The sequence below is a fragment of the Electrophorus electricus genome, chromosome 8 (assembly GCF_041902795.1).
Source record: "Electrophorus electricus isolate QZ-2024a chromosome 8, ASM4190279v1, whole genome shotgun sequence".
Taxonomy (NCBI): Eukaryota; Metazoa; Chordata; class Actinopteri; order Gymnotiformes; family Gymnotidae; genus Electrophorus; species Electrophorus electricus.
Window position 1 is genome coordinate 18466712 of NC_137504.1, and position 13249 is coordinate 18479960.

Here is a 13249-nt window from a genome sequence, read left to right on the forward strand (position 1 = left end):
ATGTAAAGATTCCATTTATAATGCATTACATTTTAATCTAAAACACAATCTCTTGCTCTGAAACAGTGTTTAGGGCGATTACAATGCTGTTTCAATGTGTTTAAAAGGTAAAGAACAGAGTAGCAATGTAAAGATACCATTTATAATGCATTACATTTTAGTCTAAAACACAATCTCTTGCTCTGAAACAGTGTCTAGGGCGATTACAATGCTGTTTCAATGTGTTTAAAAGGTAAAGAACAGAGTAGCAATGTAAAGATACCATTTATAATGCATTACATTTTAGTCTAAAACACAATCTTTTGCTCTGAAACAGTGTTTAGGGTGATTACAATGCTTTGAAACGCTGTTTCAGTGTGTTTAAAAGGTAAAGAACAGAGTTGCAATGTAAAGATTCCATTTATAATGCATTACATTTTAATCTAAAACACAATCTCTTGCTCTGAAACAGTGTTTAGTGCGATTACAATGCTGTTTCAATGTGTTTAAAAGGTAAAGAACAGAGTTGCAATGTAAAGATACCATTTATAATGCCTTACATTTTAGTCTAAAACACAATCTCTTGCTCTGAAACAGTGTTTAGGGCGATTACAATGCTGTTTCAATGTGTTTAAAAGGTAAAGAACAGACTAGGAATGTAAAGATACCATTTATAATGCATTATAATTTAGTCTAAAACACAATCTCTTGCTCTGAAACAGTGTTTAGGGCGATTACAATGCTTTGAAACGCTGTTTCAATGTGTTTAAAAGGTAAAGAACAGAGTTGCAATGTAAAGATTCCATTTATAATGCTTTACATTTTAGTCTAAAACACAATCTATTGCTCTGAAACAGTGTTTAGGGCGATTACAATGCTGTTTCAATGTGTTTAAAAGGTAAAGAACAGACTAGCAATGTAAAGATACCATTTATAATGCATTACATTTTAGTCTAAAACACAATCTCTTGCTCTGAAACAGTGTCTAGGGCGATTAAAATGCTGTTTCAATGTGTTTAAAAGGTAAAGAACAGAGTAGCAATGTAAAGATACCATTTATAATGCATTACATTTTAGTCTAAAACACAATCTTTTGCTCTGAAACAGTGTTTAGGGTGATTACAATGCTTTGAAACGCTGTTTCAGTGTGTTTAAAAGGTAAAGAACAGAGTTGCAATGTAAAGATTCCATTTATAATGCATTACATTTTAATCTAAAACACAATCTCTTGCTCTGAAACAGTGTTTAGGGCGATTACAATGCTGTTTCAATGTGTTTAAAAGGTAAAGAACAGACTAGCAATGTAAAGATACCATTTATAATGCATTACATTTTAGTCTAAAACACAATCTTTTGCTCTGAAACAGTGTTTAGGGTGATTACAATGCTTTGAAACGCTGTTTCAGTGTGTTTAAAAGGTAAAGAACAGAGTTGCAATGTAAAGATTCCATTTATAATGCATTACATTTTAATCTAGAACACAATCTCTTGCTCTGAAACAGTGTTTAGGGTGATTACAATGCTGTTTCAATGTGTTTAAAAGGTAAAGAACAGAGTAGCAATGTAAAGATACCATTTATAATGCATTACATTTTAGTCTAAAACACAATCTCTTGCTCTGAAACAGTGTCTAGGGCGATTACAATGCTGTTTCAATGTGTTTAAAAGGTAAAGAACAGAGTAGCAATGTAAAGATACCATTTATAATGCATTACATTTTAGTCTAAAACACAATCTTTTGCTCTGAAACAGTGTTTAGGGTGATTACAATGCTTTGAAACGCTGTTTCAGTGTGTTTAAAAGGTAAAGAACAGAGTTGCAATGTAAAGATTCCATTTATAATGCATTACATTTTAATCTAAAACACAATCTCTTGCTCTGAAACAGTGTTTAGGGCGATTACAATGCTGTTTCAATGTGTTTAAAAGGTAAAGAACAGAGTAGCAATGTAAAGATACCATTTATAATGCCTTATATTTTAGTCTAAAACACAATCTCTTGCTCTGAAACAGTGTTTAGGGCGATTACAATGCTGTTTCAATGTGTTTAAAAGGTAAAGAACAGATTTGCAATGTAAAGATACCATTTATAATGCATTACATTTTAGTCTAAAACACAATCTTTTGCTCTGAAACAGTGTTTAGGGTGATTACAATGCTTTGAAACGCTGTTTCAGTGTGTTTAAAAGGTAAAGAACAGAGTTGCAATGTAAAGATTCCATTTATAATGCATTACATTTTAATCTAAAACACAATCTCTTGCTCTGAAACAGTGTTTAGTGCGATTACAATGCTGTTTCAATGTGTTTAAAAGGTAAAGAACAGAGTAGCAATGTAAAGAAACCATTTATAATGCATTACATTTTAGTCTAAAACACAATCTCTTGCTCTGAAACAGTGTCTAGGGCGATTACAATGCTGTTTCAATGTGTTTAAAAGGTAAAGAACAGAGTAGCAATGTAAAGATACCATTTATAATGCATTACATTTTAGTCTAAAACACAAGCTTTTGCTCTGAAACAGTGTTTAGGGTGATTACAATGCTTTGAAACGCTGTTTCAGTGTGTTTAAAAGGTAAAGAACAGAGTTGCAATGTAAAGATTCCATTTATAATGCCTTACATTTTAGTCTAAAACACAATCTCTTGCTCTGAAACAGTGTTTAGGGCGATTACAATGCTGTTTCAATGTGTTTAAAAGGTAAAGAACAGAGTAGCAATGTAAAGATACCATTTATAATGCATTACATTTTAGTCTAAAACACAATCTCTTGCTCTGAAACAGTGTCTAGGGCGATTACAATGCTGTTTCAATGTGTTTAAAAGGTAAAGAACAGAGTAGCAATGTAAAGATACCATTTATAATGCCTTACATTTTAGTCTGAAACACAATCTCTTGCTCTGAAACAGTGTCTAGGGCGATTACAATGCTGTTTCAATGTGTTTAAAAGGTAAAGAACAGACTAGGAATGTAAAGATACCATTTATAATGCATTATAATTTAGTCTAAAACACAATCTCTTGCTCTGAAACAGTGTTTAGGGCGATTACAATGCTTTGAAACGCTGTTTCAGTGTGTTTAAAAGGTAAAGAACAGAGTAGCAATGTAAAGATACCATTTATAATGCATTACATTTTAGTCTAAAACACAATCTCTTGCCCTGAAACAGTGTTTAGGGCGATTACAATGCTTTGACACGCTCTTTCAATGTGTTTAAAAGGTAAAGAACAGAGTTGCAATGTAAAGATTCCATTTATAATGCATTACATTTTAGTCTGAAACACAATCTCTTGCTCTGAAACAGTGTTTAGGGCGATTACAATGCCATTTCAATGTGTTTAAAAGGTAAAGAACAGACTAGCAATGTAAAGATACCATTTATAATGCATTACATTTTAGTCTAAAACACAATCTCTTGCTCTGAAACAGTGTCTAGGGCGATTAAAATGCTGTTTCAATGTGTTTAAAAGGTAAAGAACAGAGTAGCAATGTAAAGATACCATTTATAATGCATTACATTTTAGTCTAAAACACAATCTTTTGCTCTGAAACAGTGTTTAGGGTGATTACAATGCTTTGAAACGCTGTTTCAGTGTGTTTAAAAGGTAAAGAACAGAGTTGCAATGTAAAGATTCCATTTATAATGCATTACATTTTAATCTAAAACACAATCTCTTGCTCTGAAACAGTGTTTAGGGCGAATACAATGCTGTTTCAATGTGTTTAAAAGGTAAAGAACAGAGTAGCAATGTAAAGATACCATTTATAATGCTTTACATTTTAGTCTAAAACACCATCTCTTGCCCTGAAACAGTGTTTAGGGCGATTACAATGCTTTGAAACGCTGTTTCAATGTGTTTAAAAGGTAAAGAACAGAGTTGCAATGTAAAGATTCCATTTATAATGCTTTACATTTTAGTCTAAAACACTATCTATTGCTCTGAAACAGTGTTTAGGGCGATTACAATGCTGTTTCAATGTGTTTAAAAGGTAAAGAACAGACTAGCAATGTAAAGATACCATTTATAATGCATTACATTTTAGTCTAAAACACAATCTTTTGCTCTGAAACAGTGTTTAGGATGATTACAATGCTTTGAAACGCTGTTTCAGTGTGTTTAAAAGGTAAAGAACAGAGTTGCAATGTAAAGATTCCATTTATAATGCATTACATTTTAATCTAAAACACAATCTCTTGCTCTGAAACAGTGTTTAGGGCGATTACAATGCTGTTTCAATGTGTTTAAAAGGTAAAGAACAGAGTAGCAATGTAAAGATACCATTTATAATGCATTACATTTTAGTCTAAAACACAATCTCTTGCTCTGAAACAGTGTCTAGGGCGATTACAATGCTGTTTCAATGTGTTTAAAAGGTAAAGAACAGAGTAGCAATGTAAAGATACCATTTATAATGCATTACATTTTAGTCTAAAACACAATCTTTTGCTCTGAAACAGTGTTTAGGGTGATTACAATGCTTTGAAACGCTGTTTCAGTGTGTTTAAAAGGTAAAGAACAGAGTTGCAATGTAAAGATTCCATTTATAATGCATTACATTTTAATCTAAAACACAATCTCTTGCTCTGAAACAGTGTTTAGGGCGATTACAATACTGTTTCAATGTGTTTAAAAGGTAAAGAACAGAGTAGCAATGTAAAGATACCATTTATAATGCCTTACATTTTAGTCTAAAACACAATCTCTTGCTCTGAAACAGTGTTTAGGGCGATTACAATGCTGTTTCAATGTGTTTAAAAGGTAAAGAACAGACTAGGAATGTAAAGATACCATTTATAATGCATTATAATTTAGTCTAAAACACAATCTCTTGCTCTGAAACAGTGTTTAGGGCGATTACAATGCTTTGAAACGCTGTTTCAATGTGTTTAAAAGGTAAAGAACAGAGTTGCAATGTAAAGATTCCATTTATAATGCTTTACATTTTAGTCTAAAACACAATCTATTGCTCTGAAACAGTGTTTAGGGCGATTACAATGCTGTTTCAATGTGTTTAAAAGGTAAAGAACAGACTAGCAATGTAAAGATACCATTTATAATGCATTACATTTTAGTCTAAAACACAATCTCTTGCTCTGAAACAGTGTCTAGGGCGATTAAAATGCTGTTTCAATGTGTTTAAAAGGTAAAGAACAGAGTAGCAATGTAAAGATACCATTTATAATGCATTACATTTTAGTCTAAAACACAATCTTTTGCTCTGAAACAGTGTTTAGGGTGATTACAATGCTTTGAAACGCTGTTTCAGTGTGTTTAAAAGGTAAAGAACAGAGTTGCAATGTAAAGATTCCATTTATAATGCATTACATTTTAATCTAAAACACAATCTCTTGCTCTGAAACAGTGTTTAGGGCGATTACAATGCTGTTTCAATGTGTTTAAAAGGTAAAGAACAGAGTAGCAATGTAAAGATACCATTTATAATGCTTTACATTTTAGTCTAAAACACCATCTCTTGCCCTGAAACAGTGTTTAGGGCGATTACAATGCTTTGAAACGCTGTTTCAATGTGTTTAAAAGGTAAAGAACAGAGTTGCAATGTAAAGATTCCATTTATAATGCTTTACATTTTAGTCTAAAACACAATCTATTGCTCTGAAACAGTGTTTAGGGCGATTACAATGCTGTTTCAATGTGTTTAAAAGGTAAAGAACAGACTAGCAATGTAAAGATACCATTTATAATGCATTACATTTTAGTCTAAAACACAATCTTTTGCTCTGAAACAGTGTTTAGGGTGATTACAATGCTTTGAAACGCTGTTTCAGTGTGTTTAAAAGGTAAAGAACAGAGTTGCAATGTAAAGATTCCATTTATAATGCATTACATTTTAATCTAGAACACAATCTCTTGCTCTGAAACAGTGTTTAGGGCGATTACAATGCTGTTTCAATGTGTTTAAAAGGTAAAGAACAGAGTAGCAATGTAAAGATACCATTTATAATGCATTACATTTTAGTCTAAAACACAATCTCTTGCTCTGAAACAGTGTCTAGGGCGATTACAATGCTGTTTCAATGTGTTTAAAAGGTAAAGAACAGAGTAGCAATGTAAAGATACCATTTATAATGCATTACATTTTAGTCTAAAACACAATCTTTTGCTCTGAAACAGTGTTTAGGGTGATTACAATGCTTTGAAACGCTGTTTCAGTGTGTTTAAAAGGTAAAGAACAGGGTTGCAATGTAAAGATTCCATTTATAATGCATTACATTTTAATCTAAAACACAATCTCTTGCTCTGAAACAGTGTTTAGGGCGATTACAATGCTGTTTCAATGTGTTTAAAAGGTAAAGAACAGAGTAGCAATGTAAAGATACCATTTATAATGCCTTACATTTTAGTCTAAAACACAATCTCTTGCTCTGAAACAGTGTTTAGGGCGATTACAATGCTGTTTCAATGTGTTTAAAAGGTAAAGAACAGACTAGGAATGTAAAGATACCATTTATAATGCATTATAATTTAGTCTAAAACACAATCTCTTGCTCTGAAACAGTGTCTAGGGCGATTAAAATGCTGTTTCAATGTGTTTAAAAGGTAAAGAACAGAGTAGCAATGTAAAGATACCATTTATAATGCATTACATTTTAGTCTAAAACACAATCTTTTGCTCTGAAACAGTGTTTAGGGTGATTACAATGCTTTGAAACGCTGTTTCAGTGTGTTTAAAAGGTAAAGAACAGAGTTGCAATGTAAAGATTCCATTTATAATGCATTACATTTTAATCTAAAACACAATCTCTTGCTCTGAAACAGTGTTTAGGGCGAATACAATGCTGTTTCAATGTGTTTAAAAGGTAAAGAACAGAGTAGCAATGTAAAGATACCATTTATAATGCTTTACATTTTAGTCTAAAACACCATCTCTTGCCCTGAAACAGTGTTTAGGGCGATTACAATGCTTTGAAACGCTGTTTCAATGTGTTTAAAAGGTAAAGAACAGAGTTGCAATGTAAAGATTCCATTTATAATGCTTTACATTTTAGTCTAAAACACTATCTATTGCTCTGAAACAGTGTTTAGGGCGATTACAATGCTGTTTCAATGTGTTTAAAAGGTAAAGAACAGACTAGCAATGTAAAGATACCATTTATAATGCATTACATTTTAGTCTAAAACACAATCTTTTGCTCTGAAACAGTGTTTAGGATGATTACAATGCTTTGAAACGCTGTTTCAGTGTGTTTAAAAGGTAAAGAACAGAGTTGCAATGTAAAGATTCCATTTATAATGCATTACATTTTAATCTAAAACACAATCTCTTGCTCTGAAACAGTGTTTAGGGCGATTACAATGCTGTTTCAATGTGTTTAAAAGGTAAAGAACAGAGTAGCAATGTAAAGATACCATTTATAATGCATTACATTTTAGTCTAAAACACAATCTCTTGCTCTGAAACAGTGTCTAGGGCGATTACAATGCTGTTTCAATGTGTTTAAAAGGTAAAGAACAGAGTAGCAATGTAAAGATACCATTTATAATGCATTACATTTTAGTCTAAAACACAATCTTTTGCTCTGAAACAGTGTTTAGGGTGATTACAATGCTTTGAAACGCTGTTTCAGTGTGTTTAAAAGGTAAAGAACAGAGTTGCAATGTAAAGATTCCATTTATAATGCATTACATTTTAATCTAAAACACAATCTCTTGCTCTGAAACAGTGTTTAGGGCGATTACAATACTGTTTCAATGTGTTTAAAAGGTAAAGAACAGAGTAGCAATGTAAAGATACCATTTATAATGCCTTACATTTTAGTCTAAAACACAATCTCTTGCTCTGAAACAGTGTTTAGGGCGATTACAATGCTGTTTCAATGTGTTTAAAAGGTAAAGAACAGACTAGGAATGTAAAGATACCATTTATAATGCATTATAATTTAGTCTAAAACACAATCTCTTGCTCTGAAACAGTGTTTAGGGCGATTACAATGCTTTGAAACGCTGTTTCAATGTGTTTAAAAGGTAAAGAACAGAGTTGCAATGTAAAGATTCCATTTATAATGCTTTACATTTTAGTCTAAAACACAATCTATTGCTCTGAAACAGTGTTTAGGGCGATTACAATGCTGTTTCAATGTGTTTAAAAGGTAAAGAACAGACTAGCAATGTAAAGATACCATTTATAATGCATTACATTTTAGTCTAAAACACAATCTCTTGCTCTGAAACAGTGTCTAGGGCGATTAAAATGCTGTTTCAATGTGTTTAAAAGGTAAAGAACAGAGTAGCAATGTAAAGATACCATTTATAATGCATTACATTTTAGTCTAAAACACAATCTTTTGCTCTGAAACAGTGTTTAGGGTGATTACAATGCTTTGAAACGCTGTTTCAGTGTGTTTAAAAGGTAAAGAACAGAGTTGCAATGTAAAGATTCCATTTATAATGCATTACATTTTAATCTAAAACACAATCTCTTGCTGTGAAACAGTGTTTAGGGCGATTACAATGCTGTTTCAATGTGTTTAAAAGGTAAAGAACAGAGTAGCAATGTAAAGATACCATTTATAATGCTTTACATTTTAGTCTAAAACACCATCTCTTGCCCTGAAACAGTGTTTAGGGCGATTACAATGCTTTGAAACGCTGTTTCAATGTGTTTAAAAGGTAAAGAACAGAGTTGCAATGTAAAGATTCCATTTATAATGCTTTACATTTTAGTCTAAAACACAATCTTTTGCTCTGAAACAGTGTTTAGGGTGATTACAATGCTTTGAAACGCTGTTTCAGTGTGTTTAAAAGGTAAAGAACAGAGTTGCAATGTAAAGATTCCATTTATAATGCATTACATTTTAATCTAGAACACAATCTCTTGCTCTGAAACAGTGTTTAGGGCGATTACAATGCTGTTTCAATGTGTTTAAAAGGTAAAGAACAGAGTAGCAATGTAAAGATACCATTTATAATGCATTACATTTTAGTCTAAAACACAATCTCTTGCTCTGAAACAGTGTCTAGGGCGATTACAATGCTGTTTCAATGTGTTTAAAAGGTAAAGAACAGAGTAGCAATGTAAAGATACCATTTATAATGCATTACATTTTAGTCTAAAACACAATCTTTTGCTCTGAAACAGTGTTTAGGGTGATTACAATGCTTTGAAACGCTGTTTCAGTGTGTTTAAAAGGTAAAGAACAGGGTTGCAATGTAAAGATTCCATTTATAATGCATTACATTTTAATCTAAAACACAATCTCTTGCTCTGAAACAGTGTTTAGGGCGATTACAATGCTGTTTCAATGTGTTTAAAAGGTAAAGAACAGAGTAGCAATGTAAAGATACCATTTATAATGCCTTACATTTTAGTCTAAAACACAATCTCTTGCTCTGAAACAGTGTTTAGGGCGATTACAATGCTGTTTCAATGTGTTTAAAAGGTAAAGAACAGACTAGGAATGTAAAGATACCATTTATAATGCATTATAATTTAGTCTAAAACACAATCTCTTGCTCTGAAACAGTGTTTAGGGCGATTACAATGCTTTGAAACGCTGTTTCAGTGTGTTTAAAAGGTAAAGAACAGAGTTGCAATGTAAAGATTCCATTTATAATGCATTACATTTTAATCTAAAACACAATCTCTTGCTCAGAAACAGTGTTTAGGGCGATTACAATGCTGTTTCAATGTGTTTAAAAGGTAAAGAACAGAGTAGCAATGTAAAGATACCATTTATAATGCCTTACATTTTAGTCTAAAACACAATCTCTTGCTCTGAAACAGTGTCTAGGGCGATTACAATGCTGTTTCAATGTGTTTAAAAGGTAAAGAACAGACTAGGAATGTAAAGATACCATTTATAATGCATTATAATTTAGTCTAAAACACAATCTCTTGCTCTGAAACAGTGTTTAGGGCGATTACAATGCTTTGAAACGCTGTTTCAGTGTGTTTAAAAGGTAAAGAACAGAGTAGCAATGTAAAGATACCATATATAATGCATTACGTTTTAGTCTAAAACACAATCTATTGCTCTGAAACAGTGTTTAGGGCGATTACAATGCTGTTTCAATGTGTTTAAAAGGTAAAGAACAGACTAGCAATGTAAAGATACCATTTATAATGCATTACATTTTAGTCTAAAACACAATCTTTTGCTCTGAAACAGTGTTTAGGGTGATTACAATGCTTTGAAACGCTGTTTCAGTGTGTTTAAAAGGTAAAGAACAGAGTTGCAATGTAAAGATTCCATTTATAATGCTTTACATTTTAGTCTAAAACACAATCTATTGCTCTGAAACAGTGTTTAGGGCGATTACAAAGCTGTTTCAATGTGTTTAAAAGGTAAAGAACAGACTAGCAATGTAAAGATACCATTTATAATGCATTACATTTTAGCCTAAAACACAATCTCTTGCTCTGAAACAGTGTTTAGGGTGATTACAATGCTTTGAAACGCTGTTTCAGTGTGTTTAAAAGGTAAAGAACAGAGTTGCAATGTAAAGATTCCATTTATAATGCTTTACATTTTAGTCTAAAACACAATCTATTGCTCTGAAACAGTGTTTAGGGCGATTACAATGCTGTTTCAATGTGTTTAAAAGGTAAAGAACAGAGTAGCAATGTAAAGATACCATTTATAATGCATTACATTTTAGTCTAAAACACAATCTCTTGCTCTGAAACAGTGTCTAGGGCGATTACAATGCTGTTTCAATGTGTTTAAAAGGTAAAGAACAGACTAGGAATGTAAAGATACCATTTATAATGCATTATAATTTAGTCTAAAACACAATCTCTTGCTCTGAAACAGTGTTTAGGGCGATTACAATGCTTTGAAACGCTGTTTCAATGTGTTTAAAAGGCAAAGAACAGAGTTGCAATGTAAAGATTCCATTTATAATGCTTTACATTTTAGTCTAAAACACAATCTATTGCTCTGAAACAGTGTTTAGGGCGATTACAATGCTGTTTCAATGTGTTTAAAAGGTAAAGAACAGACTAGCAACGTAAAGATACCATTTATAATGCATTACATTTTAGTCTAAAACACAATCTCTTGCTCTGAAACAGTGTCTAGGGCGATTAAAATGCTGTTTCAATGTGTTTAAAAGGTAAAGAACAGAGTAGCAATGTAAAGATACCATTTATAATGCATTACATTTTAGTCTAAAACACAATCTCTTGCTCTGAAACAGTGTTTAGGGTGATTACAATGCTTTGAAACGCTGTTTCAGTGTGTTTAAAAGGTAAAGAACAGAGTTGCAATGTAAAGATTCCATTTATAATGCATTACATTTTAATCTAAAACACAATCTCTTGCTCTGAAACAGTGTTTAGGGCGATTACAATGCTGTTTCAATGTGTTTAAAAGGTAAAGAACAGAGTAGCAATGTAAAGATACCATTTATAATGCTTTACATTTTAGTCTAAAACACCATCTCTTGCCCTGAAACAGTGTTTAGGGCGATTACAATGCTTTGAAACGCTGTTTCAATGTGTTTAAAAGGTAAAGAACAGAGTTGCAATGTAAAGATTCCATTTATAATGCTTTACATTTTAGTTTAAAACACAATCTATTGCTCTGAAACAGTGTTTAGGGCGATTACAATGCTGTTTCAATGTGTTTAAAAGGTAAAGAACAGACTAGCAATGTAAAGATACCATTTATAATGCATTACATTTTAGTCTAAAACACAATCTTTTGCTCTGAAACAGTGTTTAGGGTGATTACAATGCTTTGAAACGCTGTTTCAGTGTGTTTAAAAGGTAAAGAACAGAGTTGCAATGTAAAGATTCCATTTATAATGCATTACATTTTAATCTAAAACACAATCTCTTGCTCTGAAACAGTGTTTAGGGCGATTACAATGCTGTTTCAATGTGTTTAAAAGGTAAAGAACAGAGTAGCAATGTAAAGATACCATTTATAATGCTTTACATTTTAGTCTAAAACACCATCTCTTGCCCTGAAACAGTGTTTAGGGCGATTACAATGCTTTGAAACGCTGTTTCAATGTGTTTAAAAGGTAAAGAACAGAGTTGCAATGTAAAGATTCCATTTATAATGCTTTACATTTTAGTCTAAAACACAATCTATTGCTCTGAAACAGTGTTTAGGGCGATTACAATGCTGCTTCAATGTGTTTAAAAGGTAAAGAACAGACTAGCAATGTAAAGATACCATTTATAATGCATTACATTTTAGTCTAAAACACAATCTTTTGCTCTGAAACAGTGTTTAGGGTGATTACAATGCTTTGAAACGCTGTTTCAGTGTGTTTAAAAGGTAAAGAACAGAGTTGCAATGTAAAGATTCCATTTATAATGCATTACATTTTAATCTAGAACACAATCTCTTGCTCTGAAACAGTGTTTAGGGCGATTACAATGCTGTTTCAATGTGTTTAAAAGGTAAAGAACAGAGTAGCAATGTAAAGATACCATTTATAATGCATTACATTTTAGTCTAAAACACAATCTCTTGCTCTGAAACAGTGTCTAGGGCGATTACAATGCTGTTTCAATGTGTTTAAAAGGTAAAGAACAGAGTAGCAATGTAAAGATACCATTTATAATGCATTACATTTTAGTCTAAAACACAATCTTTTGCTCTGAAACAGTGTTTAGGGTGATTACAATGCTTTGAAACGCTGTTTCAGTGTGTTTAAAAGGTAAAGAACAGAGTTGCAATGTAAAGATTCCATTTATAATGCATTACATTTTAATCTAAAACACAATCTCTTGCTCTGAAACAGTGTTTAGGGCGATTACAATGCTGTTTCAATGTGTTTAAAAGGTAAAGAACAGAGTAGCAATGTAAAGATACCATTTATAATGCCTAACATTTTAGTCTAAAACACAATCTCTTGCTCTGAAACAGTGTTTAGGGCGATTACAATGCTGTTTCAATGTGTTTAAAAGGTAAAGAACAGACTAGGAATGTAAAGATACCATTTATAATGCATTATAATTTAGTCTAAAACACAATCTCTTGCTCTGAAACAGTGTTTAGGGCGATTACAATGCTTTGAAACGCTGTTTCAGTGTGTTTAAAAGGTAAAGAACAGAGTTGCAATGTAAAGATTCCATTTATAATGCATTACATTTTAATCTAAAACACAATCTCTTGCTCTGAAACAGTGTTTAGGGCGATTACAATGCTGCTTCAATGTGTTTAAAAGGTAAAGAACAGAGTAGCAATGTAAAGATACCATTTATAATGCATTACATTTTAGCCTAAAACACAATCTCTTGCTCTGAAACAGTGTTTAGGGTGATTACAATGCTTTGAAACGCTGTTTCAGTGTG